The following is an 11,549-nucleotide window of genomic DNA, read 5'->3' on the forward strand; positions in this document are numbered from 1 at the left end:
CTCTCCTTCCGGGCCCTGCACAAGAGGCCAACATGACTCGGGATTGGATCTCGAGGCCCGCATACTAGTCTACGGACGGAATCTTGGATTAGTGATCCATGTGGATTGCTAGATAGCCTTCAGGCAGATTATGGATAAGCCTACGGGCTGGACTTTATGTATTTCAAAGATAAAATGATAACCTATTGAAAAGAAACTTGTTTGACATTTTTTTTCTATGTCAAGTGGTATGATTACGGGAGGAACCAGTGCCTAACGGGCTAATTAAGGAAGCTGATTGATACATGTCCAACTAAATGTGTTAGGTAATTAAATAACTAAAACAACCTGAGGAAAGTGCGGAGGATGTGGCCATAGGTCCGTCCTACGGATGGGTGGTCCCGGTTGGCCGAGAACTTTTCTCAATCATGATGGACAGCGAGAAGATCATTTCAAAGGATACGAACAGAAAAAGGGCGCTGACCTAGAGTCTAAGTTATAAATGATCCCAATTTATGCTATTTTAGGGGAACGGAATGGGACCATGCCTTATGGCAGAGAGGTTGAGCTTCGCATGCCTCTCATTTCCCATTCTCCTTGAACCAAGTGCAGCATGAATCCACTTCGGACCTGGCGTTTCTGCGTAAAGTAGTTCGCTCGAGTTCGACGCTAGTTGCCGTTAGGAAATCACCAATAGGGAAAACCCTAATTCAGGTCGGTCCTAAGTGGGAATGGCCAGAATACTTCAGCTACGTGGCAGACGTGGAAAGTCCTATATCGCAAACCCCGTAACATTCCATGGGAATGCCACGCGGAGTCTTCTAGACATCCTTTTCGATGGACTGCTAAGACGCGTCCTGAAGATAACAGGTGGGCACGTTACATTGGAAAAGGAAAAGAAAAGATGCTTGAGGATGTGACAGTAGATCCACTTACAGCAGGTTATGAGTCATCTAACAAAAACAATTTGGATACTGAGCTGGGCATTCTGTCTATTATGATGCTTAGAGCAAGGTAGAGTCGCTATGTACTACCTCATGAGAGGCTAGCTCAGAGTGAGCTACAGTTATATTCAGCCTGGCATTATGCATATATGGCTAGTGTGACAGGTTACAAAGAATCTACAAAGTTTGTTGATGCAATTACAAATGACAACTAGTGTGCTGCCATGGATGAGGAGTATGCAGCTCTAGCTAAAAATGAGACATGGGAATTGGTTGAGTTGCCTGAAGGCAAAGTCCCCATTGGCTGCAAATGGGTGTACAAGGTTAAGTGGAAGTTAGTTGGTTCGTTAGAATGCTATAAGGCCAGGCTGGTTGCAAAAGGGTATGCACAGCAATATGGCCTTGACTATGAGGAGACTTTCAATCCGGTGGCTAAAATGGCAACAGTCAGAACTATCATTGCTTTGGCAACATGCAAAGGCTGGAAATTATGGCAAATGGACGTCAAGAATGCTTTCTTGAATGGTGATTTGGTTGAGGAAGTATATATAGAGCAGCATGAAGGCTATGTTCACCTGGACTTTCTACACATGTATGTAAGCTGAAAAAGACTTTATATGGACTGAAACAGGCACCTAGAGCATGGAATGCTCGGATCAATAGTTATTTACAGCAACATGGATTTAGATTGGGTGATGCAGATCATGGATATGTGTTTCTAGTGGTTTATGTAGATGATCTTATCATTACTGGAGATGATGAAGAGGGCATTGCTGAAATTAAATCATGTTTACAGGCTGAATTTAGAGTCAAAGACCTTGGTGAACTAAAGTATTTTCTTGGGATTGAGGTAGTCTCTATGTCTCAAGGTATATGGCTGCTACAAAAGCAGTATGCTTATGACATGTTGTAGAAGTATGGTATGGCTGAATGCAAGCCTATGGAGACACCTCTTGATCAGAATGTCAATCGATAGATTGATGTTGGGAATGACATAGAGAATGTGACAATGTATCGACAAATGGTGGGCAGCTTGATATACTTGACTATTACCCATCCTGACTTATGTTATGTAGTGGGGCTAATTAGTTACTTCATGCAGAAGCCTCACAAACCACATTTAGATGCAATTAGAGATATGTAAAAGGTACTATAGATTATTGATTTTTTTATGCATATGGAAAATCTCTTGACTTAACAGGGTTTATGATGCTGATTGGGCCAGTTGTGCCTATGACGGGAGGTCAACTAGTGGTTATGCATTTGGATTGGGCAACAGTATGATTAGTTGGCAGAGTAAGAAACAGCCTACTATTGCATTGTCTAGTACAGAAGCTGAGTACAAAGGAGCTGCCTTAGTGGCTTGCGAAGCAGTTTGGTTGATGAAACTACTAAAAGACTTGGAAATACAGCTTGAAAGCAGAGTGAGATTGCATTGTGATAACCTCAGCAGTGTTATGTTGGCTAGCAGTCCTGTCTACCATGCTAGGTCAAAACATATTGAGGTTCACTACCATTTCATCAGAGAAATGGTTCTTACAGGGAAGACTAACTTGATTCATGTGAAGACTGAAGACCAAGTAGCAGACATATTTACCAAGTCTCTTGGTAAAGAAAAGTTCATATACTTTAGATAGCTACTTGGAGTTTATCAGATGGTTTGAGCTTGAGGGGGAGTGTTAGAATATCAACTCCCATTACTCTTCAATCTGTCTATCTTTATGTGTATGACCGACATTAGCTGGATACAGTTGTACATGTGTGTGACATTTAATAAGTCAGTGTAGTCAGTGACTGAACCACAGTTAGTCTTGGTTAGTCATACCTATGTGTGTAAGTCTCTTTCGATGAGTATGATGGAAGAATAATGGAAGAACAATAACAATGAGCTGAGGCTCATCTTCCACTCCACTCTGTCTCTCTCCCTCTCTTCCAACACTAGCTGCATACAACCAAGATCAGCAAACTAGGAACTACTAAAAGACTTGGTTGATGAAACTACTAAAAGACTTTGGTTGATGAAACTACTAAAAGACTTGGAAATATAGCTTGAAAGCAGAGTGAGATTGCATTGTGATAACCTCAGCAGTGTTATGTTGGCTAGCAGTCCTGTCTACCATGCTAGGTCAGAACATATTGAGGTTCACTACCATTTCATCAGAGAAATGGTTCTTACAGGGAAGACTGACTTGATTCATGTGAAGACTGAAGACCAAGTAGCAGACATATTTACCAAGTCTCTTGGTAAAGAAAAGTTCATATACTTTAGATAGCTACTTGGAGTTTATCAGATGGTTTGAGCTTGAGGGGGAGTGTTAGAATATCAACTCCCATTACTCTTCAATCTGTCTATCTTTATGTGTATGACCGACATTAGCTAGATACAGTTGTACATGTGTGTGACATTTAATAAGTCAGTGTAGTTAGTGACTTAACCACAGTTAGTCTTGGTTAGTCATACCTATGTGTGTAAGTCTCTTTCGATGAGTATGATGGAAGAATAATGGAAGAACAACAACAATGAGCTGAGGCTCATCTTCCACTCTACTCTATCTCTCTCCCTCTCTTCCAACACTAGCTGCACACAACCAAGATCAGCAAACTAGGAACTTACGCCAGAGTTTAGAAATGCGAGAAATCCAGAGACTGCTAGCCCTAGCATGTTGAAATAGGTCAAAAAGTAAGAGAGCGCTAGAAGGAGACCTCATGCTTAGCGTGCTCCTGACAAAGTGGCTGCTAGATAACATGGCTGCAGAACAAAGTGCCGCAGCTCTAGCAACATCACTATTAATAGGGTCTGGAGTCAAACAAGGCTATAGGAGCCAATCAAAAATCCCTGTGGTAGCAAAGCAGCTGGATAAATACCAAGCAACCGATGACCCATACAGCTTTGTGGAGTTGCCTGAGTAGGTCTGCGAGGCCAACGGCCTCACTGATCCTACTCAACACTCCCAATCCTTCGGACTATGCTTAGGTGATAAGGGTCAATCAGACATGGTACACAAGTCTAGATGCTGCAGAGCATGCCGATTTCAATGGCTTGAAAAATATCTTCATTAAGAGATTTTCCCAACCTAGATACTCTGATAACCTATCAGTGTGACTTATGAACATCAAGCACAAAGAGAGAGAGGATATTTGAGACTATGTGACCCATGTGAGGAGCCTCTTCAAGAGAATTCCCATGGGTGAGAGACCAATCGAAAGGGCGGTATCCACAGTATTCATCAACGGAATATGAAGGGAAGTGCTCTACAAAGCCTTAGCCGGTAACTCAAGCTTGCAGCAAGATGCACTGGCAAGGGTTTTTGAAGAAGCTATTAGAGTGGATGACCAGCTAAAGGAAAGAGTCTCTAGAGGCTAAAATCAGGAAGAGTCTAGTGCCATGAGTTCCAAGAGAGCCTCAATGATGAGTGAGAGAGCAGACTCAAGCACTCAGGACAAAGGAAAGGGCATTGATTTGGGACAAGATCTAGCAGATATTAGGATGGACATAACCAAACTACAAGAGATGATGAGACGACCAACACGCCCACACGTCCAATGTGTGCATTGTGGCTAAAACCACTTGCCAACTGAGTATCATGACCCTAGGTCACAACCTTGTGCTGATTATGGTAGGTTCGTGGCCATAACACCATGCATTGTCGATTACCTCGGAGGCTCCCATACCCACAACCTTACTGTCAACCCCACCTTGCAAATAGGCCACCAAAATTCTTTGGAAGGGGAGCCCCATTGGCTCTCCCGGCACCGAATGACACTAAACTGACCATTCCTAGGATGGAAATCAATCCCAGATGTATCGCTAGACTGCCTAGACCCTACGTGACCCATCCACTGAGTGACGCTCCAGTCCACTATGTGGACGAGCCTAGTAACGATGAGCGTTATGTAAACCCATACATGTCATACGATGAGGAACACAACACTGTCCTCATGGACTATCGACCAGTACTGGTGATGGTGTTGGGTAGAGGGAGAGGCACAGGTCTAGGAGGGCAAACCCAAGAACCAATCGTACGTTGGAGTTGCGGTCACCCAGGATGCATTTCTTCGCACTCCCCCCAGAGAGGGAGCAAGCAAATAGAGATAACGCTGACCTGAGATGCGCTGAGTGTGGAATCACCCATCTCTTTGTCGATTGTCCTAGGCACAGGCCATCCTTTAGTTCGGCAACTGAGCTATCAGTTCCATTGGGGTTTTTTCGTGTCGAGACACTTGATGGGGAGGTCACACCTATCCCGATGCATGTCATAACCCATGTACAAACAAAGCAGGACGACATATCATTGCCAAGGCCTAGCAACCTTGACGCAACCTCAGTTGAAAAGAAGAGTCAAAGACGAAGGAGGAAGAGACCAGACACCAAGGTCACCCTCAAAACCAAAAGTGACACGATACTGCCGGTTGGAGGAAAAGTCATTGATGTAGAAGAAGGGAATTCAGGGCCTCAAATAGCTAAAAAGGGAAGTGCTAAGGTCGGGGAGTACAAGCTAGGCCTCCTGGACAAAGTCTAAATGCTTCATGCCAACAAAATAATCAAGGCCATTGGCCAAGAACCACAGACCTAGAAGATAAGCGAGTGACTAGCAACCTCCTCAATACACTGTGACCACCCCGATAACTCTGAGCTTAGGCAACCTACTTAGGCAGCACCCAACACTATGGCGGGAGCTTAAGCAGTGGGTTGAAGAATCAAATGAGCCAATTTCCATAGACTTTTCTGAGCATGATGCAAAAACTCAAATACCAAGCCTGACGCTGCACTCCATACCTAAATCCATGCACATCAATGCCTTTTGGAGAGGCATGAAAATGCATGCAATCCTACTAGCCCTAGCACTGGAAGATGTCACTAGAAAGGGGATCATGGATAGAGGAGCAAGAGTGAGTGTACTAAGACATGCGGTACTCCAAACTTGGGGTAACCCACCGGTCGAGACTGCTAGGTTTAACGTCACATTGGCAAATGGAATGAAGGTGAAGTCGTTCACAGTGTTGAAAAATTGGCCAATAAAGATCGTAGGGATTCAACTCTCTATTGGCTTCATAGTCATGAAGGGAGTGGACTACGACATCCTACTAGGCCGACCCTGGATGCACAATGCAAGAGTTGTAGAACGATCTTATCTACTTAGGTAATCCCGTAGAAGCTATGAGAGTAGATATGGACATGTGGAAGACTATGCCAATTGACCTCGACACCATCTCCACCATGTTGAAGGGCAATGGACAGACTAGGGGATTCTATGGGGCTCTTACCAAGTATATCCCATGCCCTGAGCACAAGAGAGACTGGATGCACGTTCTTGCTACCATCGACCTACCATTCTCAAATACTGAGGCATACAAACAAGCCGTCAAGGCAACTGATAAGTTCAAGGATACACCTTTAGTGCCAGTCTGCATGATGACCAGGAGTCTACGTGGAAGACCCACTCGTGTTGCATTCCAGGTCCCAAACAATAGACGCGAGCTCCATGAGATCCTAGGGTACTTAACCAATAAGTTTGTTGGCAATCCAACAATGAACCTTAAGCCACTCCAAGATCTCTTGGATGAGCCTAAATGGCGATAGTCCAAGGTACACGATTTGAACTTGAAGTACAACTGGACCTTACTCAACCAACAAGAAGCGAATTGCCAAAACCATGAGAATCAAGGACAAAGATAGCTTCAAAGATAGCTTCGACAACCAATATGAGGACTTTATTTCTTTCGGTGATGATAGTGAAAGGGAAATCGATACCCTACAGTACGACACTCAAACAAATACAAGTAGACCCCAGACCGCACAAGCGGAGTGCACTAAGAGTGGAAAGGGCAATCAAACATAAGGACTGCGATCGAACTCGGATGGAGTACATGGGTGCAATCGACTACTAGCAGGTAGGCCTAGCCCAATCAAGTGGCATACCACTGCTGCAAACGGACTCACCTTTTGAGCTATGACCACCAAGAGAGAGCCCCTCTTCTAGCAAAGATGCAAAGTTCAATTCCAAATTAGTCAACTCAAATAGTGACCCAGAAATACCATGGACTTCCAAGACCAAACACACTAAAGGGGACCTAGCCATCCACCTGTGATGTAGACGGTTAAAGGAGGAAATGCAAAACAAAGCAAAGAAACATGGACAGACGAACAGTGAAAACCGCAAGACCTACCAAAATGATTCACAAGGTTCAAAAAGAGAGATAGGGTGGTGATCTTGTTGAGCCAAACAATAGGGGAAAGCGAGCGAACCAATCAAGGAACCTGCCAAGGTTAAAGAGGTCAATTTAGCTAAGGAAAGGGAGACCCCATGACATGTCTTTATAGCAGATGACTTGGTTGAGCAAGATGAAGCAAGTCTCATTACTCTCCTGTGAGAGTATATAGACGTCTTTGGTCCCTAGAAGAACTTAAAGGGATAGACCCGAGTGTGGTGACTCACAACATACCCATGACACCTAACGCAATGTCTACCAAGCAACGGACTGTATCCCATGAATCCAAAGCACACTATTTAGGAAAAATTTGACAAACTAATGAGAGCGGGATTTATCTACAAAATTGAACACACGGATTGGGTCTCGCCCATAGTCATCGTCCTAAAGAAAAATGGGAAGATTCCAATGTGTGTCAATTATAAGAAGGTTTACGCAGCTATGAAGAGAGATAATTACCCACTGCCCATACACCGAGCACATGCTTGAGAGAGTGGCTACCAAGGAGGCCTACAATTTCTTGGACGGGTTCTCTAGGTACAATCAGGTGCAAGTGCATCCTAACGATAGGCATAAGATGACATTCACCACTGAATGGGGAGTCTTTGCCTACATAGGCATGCCTTTTGGATTGACTAATGCATCAGTCACTTTCCAATGACTAATGTGTGCAATATTCAAAGACATGCTGAGGAAAGAGTTAGAAGTCTTCATGGACGACTTGTGCGTTCACTCTGCTTGGCGAGAACACTTAGGCACGCTCCGAGCACTCTTTGAACGATGTTGGATATACTTCCTCTCGTTGAACCCCTTGAAATGCCAGCTCTAGGTGAAGCATAGATGTATCCTAGGACACGTGGTGTCAAAGAATAGCATTGCCATAGATTCCTCCAAGATCAAGATCATTGTCAATCTTCCACCCCCACCTGATTACAAGGATGTTCAGTGCTTCTTAGGACATACCAACTACTATCGAGGGTTTGTGTTAAACTATGCATTGATTGCTAGACCTCTATACAAGCTGTTGATTGTATTCGAATGGACCGCGGAATGCCAACGCGCATATGAGGAACTAAAAAAGGTTCTAACCACCGCACCGATACTACGGGCCCCATGCTAGACACTCATGTTCCACATGCACATCGGCACTTCAAAATTCGCAGTAGCAGCTATGTTATGCCAACCTGGTGAACACAATCTAGACTACCCAATGAGCTTTACTAGTAGGCAACTCACTGAGATAGAAATGAATTACTCAACAATGGAGAGAGAGGGCATGGCCATGGTGTTTTCCATAAAGAAATTTTGACATTATCTTCTAACTACTCCTTTTACTTTCTTTGTTGACCATCAAGTCTTGTTGTACCTTGTTAACAAACCATGCGCTACAGGATGCATTGCTAGATGGCTTCTTCTACTTTTGGAGTTTGATTTCTCCGTGACGGTGCGTAAGAGAAAATAGCATTACATGGTTGACCATCTATCTCACATCCCCACGAGAGAAGCAGCTAGACAAGGCATTATGGACGAACTACCAGATGTGCATGTATTTCGCTTATCCAGTAAAAAAGATTTGTTTAGAGCTCACATGACGCCATATTGGGCAAATGATATAGTTCAAGTGCTTGAACACGAACTATCAGAATGAGCAATAGAAAGGTCCGACTTAGACTACTTATCTTGAAAATCCAACCCTATCAGTTGATAGATGGCCAACTTTATAAGCTAGGACAAGACAAGTTACTATGCAAATGCATGTGTGAGCATGAGATGCATGACGTACTGACAGAGGCACACAGTGGAATCACAAGAGGACATTTCATCAGAGACACGACGGCTCGCAAAGTGATGCATACCGAGTTGTTGTGACCTACCCTCTTTCAAGATGCGATGCGATTTGTGAAGCATTGTGATGAGTGCCTACGAACTAAAGTCCCTATCCCTAAAGATCACATGGAGCTAACCCCAATTATTGCACGACAAACTTTTGAGAAATGGGGGATTGACTTTATTGAACCCATTAGTCCCGCGGCACAATATCCACAAGATAAATACATCATTGTGGCCAGCGACTATCTAACCAAATGTGCAAAAGCACAAACTACGAGAAAGAATGATGCTATGACCACTGCTAAGTTCCTATGGGAGCAAGTGATCTCACAATTCGGCTATCCCATCAAACTAGTCAGCAACCAAGGCACACACTTCATCAATGAAGTAATAGCTCACCTTCTATCCTCCTTCCTAATCATCCATAAAAAATACTCACCTTATTACCCACATGCAAATGGTTAAGCTAAATCGACAAATAAAATCCTAGTAAACATCCTAACTAAGGTCGTCTCTGCTTCACGCAGTGATTGGGATAACAAATTGATGGCGGCCTTGTGGACCTACCGCACGACTTACAAGACGACTGTAGGACAAAACCCCTTTAGATTGACACATGTTACAGAGGCAATCCTGTCAAGAATCGCGTGGTGGAGGGGATTGCTCAAGATGCTGTGCCGAACACACACAGAATGCACAAGGAGAAGCTCACTCAAGAGACAAGAAGAGAGATGGAGGCCAAAATGTTTTCTTGCTGATTTCTTCTTCTTCTTCCACACACTTCACAATATACACAAAGTATAGATAAGATACAAGATAAAAGGAAAGTGTGTTGAGATATCAAGCTCCACTCGTGATACGCCAGGGTGACCGTTGTGTATTTATGTCATCGACTTGTCAGTTGCAGACGCGGTTGGTACACCGCCCATGAATAATAGCTACATGATAGCTATCCTTATCTACTCTAGTTCGTGGCTCAGTTAGTATGCCACCTTAGTTAGTTGAGTTTGGTTTGAGACCCATATATAGGGTTCTTCTATTTCTTTGTACTTGAGTTCTTTTGGCTTACACAACTAAGAAGAGGAAAACTATTTTCAGCCTCCACCCTTGTGTGTCTTCCCCCATTGTGCAAGCAAGAAAGCTTCAAGCGAGACTCCTTCCTTCTCTCCCACAATCTTGACATGGTATCAGAGCCTTGTTCATGGTAAGGAGCTCAAGAAAGCAAGCCAAGCTCGCGGTGTTCTGGTAAGAGGAGCACTCTTGCTTTCATTTTCTGTTTTGGGAGCATATCTCTGCAGGTAGCACAGCCGGAAAGTGCAGGAGTGCATTGTCTCAGGTTGAAATGCCCTTCGCGGTGAAGCAAGAGGGCAGTATATGCTATGCGCAAGGGCTTTAGCCCTTGGCGACCTTGTTTTTTTGATTTGAGGCCATTTCGGGGCTTGTTTTGGAGGCGGAACTTTTCTGCACGCACTCAGGAAAAGGCCCAGTTTTATGCTTTGCAGCCACTGTTCTACAGGTCGGTGAATAGTTACTATAAAAATTGCATTGTATGCTTGCGCGCAGAGACATTGGGAGTTACAGAATCATTCCTGTTGCCTGTTGATGCAAAATCGTCACTATGAAGTGACTGTGTGGTCAAATACCACTTTCGCCAGTTTTGCAGATTTTCCCTTGTGAGGGTGAAGCTGTGGTTTTTGCAGTGCCAAAATTTTTTGCAGTCTTCTGTAATGGCATGTGATTCTCTTTCACAGATTGTCACTGAAAAGCTTGACAAGAACAACTTCCAAGCATGGAAGTTTAGAATGACGAATTTCCTTATGGGAAAAGGATATTGGGAATTTGTTGCAGGAAATGAAGAAGAACCAGTTCTTCTTGATGTTCCCAATCAATAGCAAATGCAGGCATTTAAAGCATGGCATGAGAGAGCCAAGAAAGTTATGTATTGGCTGTCTATCAGCATTTTAGACTCTATGATTGTGCATATTCAGGATACAAGTACACCAAAGGAGGCATGGGATACTTTGTTAAAAATGTATAGCACAAATACGCAAGCCAGGAAAATGCAGCTCAAGGAAGAGTTGCACAATGTGCAAAGAGAAAATATGAGCATCAACGACTACCACATGAAGGTGAAGAAGATTGCAGATGCACTTGCTTCCATTGGGTCACCAGTGGAAGATGATGATTTAGTTTCTGTGACCTTGAATGGTCTAGGAAAGGATTATGCACAGTTTCGGACATCCATTTCAGTTCGTGAAAGATTTCCTGATTTTGAGGAGCTGATTGCTCTTCTAATTTCTGAGGAGCAAAGAAATGGTGGTGCATCTTCTTCAGGAGGAACTTCAAAAGAAGCTGCCTTCTACTCAAATGCTGGAAGAGGTAGAGTTAGAGGTAGAGGAGGCTGATTTAGAGGCCATGGTAGAAATCAGAATATGCAGCAAACTCAAGAAAACCAGTCCTATGGAGGAGGACCTGGTAACTCTAGAGGCAGGGGGAGCCAAAGAGGTCGTGGTGGATGGCAAAGAGGCCAAAATGCAAACAGTAATGTTGAATGCTACTATTGTGGTAAAATGGGTCATATGGCTA

The sequence above is a fragment of the Lygodium microphyllum genome, chromosome 12 (assembly GCF_053477565.2).
Source record: "Lygodium microphyllum isolate KBCC chromosome 12, Lygodium_microphyllum_v1.1.10, whole genome shotgun sequence".
NCBI classification, from domain to species: domain Eukaryota; kingdom Viridiplantae; phylum Streptophyta; class Polypodiopsida; order Schizaeales; family Lygodiaceae; genus Lygodium; species Lygodium microphyllum.